The sequence below is a fragment of the Sinocyclocheilus rhinocerous genome, unplaced genomic scaffold (assembly GCF_001515625.1).
Source record: "Sinocyclocheilus rhinocerous isolate Xijiao unplaced genomic scaffold, SAMN03320098_v1.1 scaffold2559, whole genome shotgun sequence".
Lineage (NCBI taxonomy): Eukaryota > Metazoa > Chordata > Actinopteri > Cypriniformes > Cyprinidae > Sinocyclocheilus > Sinocyclocheilus rhinocerous.
Genome location: NW_015658761.1, coordinates 82,738 through 83,756, shown reverse-complemented (window position 1 = coordinate 83,756; position 1,019 = coordinate 82,738). Strand labels below are relative to the sequence as shown.

The 1,019-nt window shown below is 63.7% G+C and overlaps 1 protein-coding gene across 3 annotated transcripts in view; it reads right to left on the bottom strand.

The window, feature by feature from the left end:
• LOC107722987 (disintegrin and metalloproteinase domain-containing protein 9-like) overlaps positions 1–1,019 on the bottom strand; it is a 47,610-nt gene that overhangs the window by 8,473 nt on the left and 38,118 nt on the right. The window lies entirely within an intron of this gene.

The following is a 1,019-nucleotide window of genomic DNA, read 5'->3' as shown; positions in this document are numbered from 1 at the left end:
GGTGCCTCGCCTCTTTCCACCGCCCCCCGCCTCAGTGCCTTTCTTCTCAGAGGTGCATGAGGAGCTCACCAGGTCATGGACGGCACCTTTTACTGCCGGAAACCGACCTGCTGGTTCCTCCTCCCTCACCACTCTCGACAGTGGTGCAGCTAGGGAGTATACAAGGGTCCCCCCGGTGGAGCGGTCGATTGCAATGCAATTGTGTCCTAACACCGCCTCCACCCGGCAGGGCGAACCGTGCCTCCCCTCCCGGGTCTGTAGGTACTCGTCTGGCCTGTTCGGCGATGCTTATACGGCCTGTGGAGAAGCTGCCTCCGCCTGACACGCTACGGCGTTACTGCAGGTTCATCAGGCCAAGGCACCGAGGGACCTGCACGAGGGTGGTCATGATCCGGAAGTTCTGAAAGCGATCCGAACTGCTACTGACCTCACGCTCCAAGTGAATTAGGTCACCGCGAGTTCTCTGGGTTGTGCGATGTCCACACTTGTGGTCCAGGAGCGCCATCTCTGGCTGTGTCTGGTTGATATGAGGGACGCCGACAAAGTTCGGTTCCTTAATGCCCCTGTGTCTCAGACCGGCCTCTTCGGCGACGCGGTCGAGAGCTTGACCCAGCAGCTCTCGGCTGCACAGATGCAGACTTTGAGGCGGGTCGTCACACCCTGCCCCTGCGGGCAGCTGCTGCCTCCACCCGTCCACCGGCCACAGCGCCCCAGCCTGCTCGTCGCCGAGGGCGGCCTCCTGCGTCCGCCCCTGCTCCCGCGCCGCATCCGCAGCAGCCTCCAGCAAGCAGCCTCCAGCAAGCAGCGGCGTGGAGCTGGGCGTAGGCAGGCCGCCCTACCCGTCCAGGCCCCCGTCAAACCTGGCGGTGAGCGAAAGAGCAAGAGGCCCCGGGACGGGTGACCCAGAGAGGGAGGAGCTCTTTGGGTGGGGGATGGTGAAGGCACCTCCCCCGGAGGAGGGCCGGGTGGAGAATCTGGAAAATCTCGACGAGAGAGCGGTTTTCTCTATCTCTGGGTCC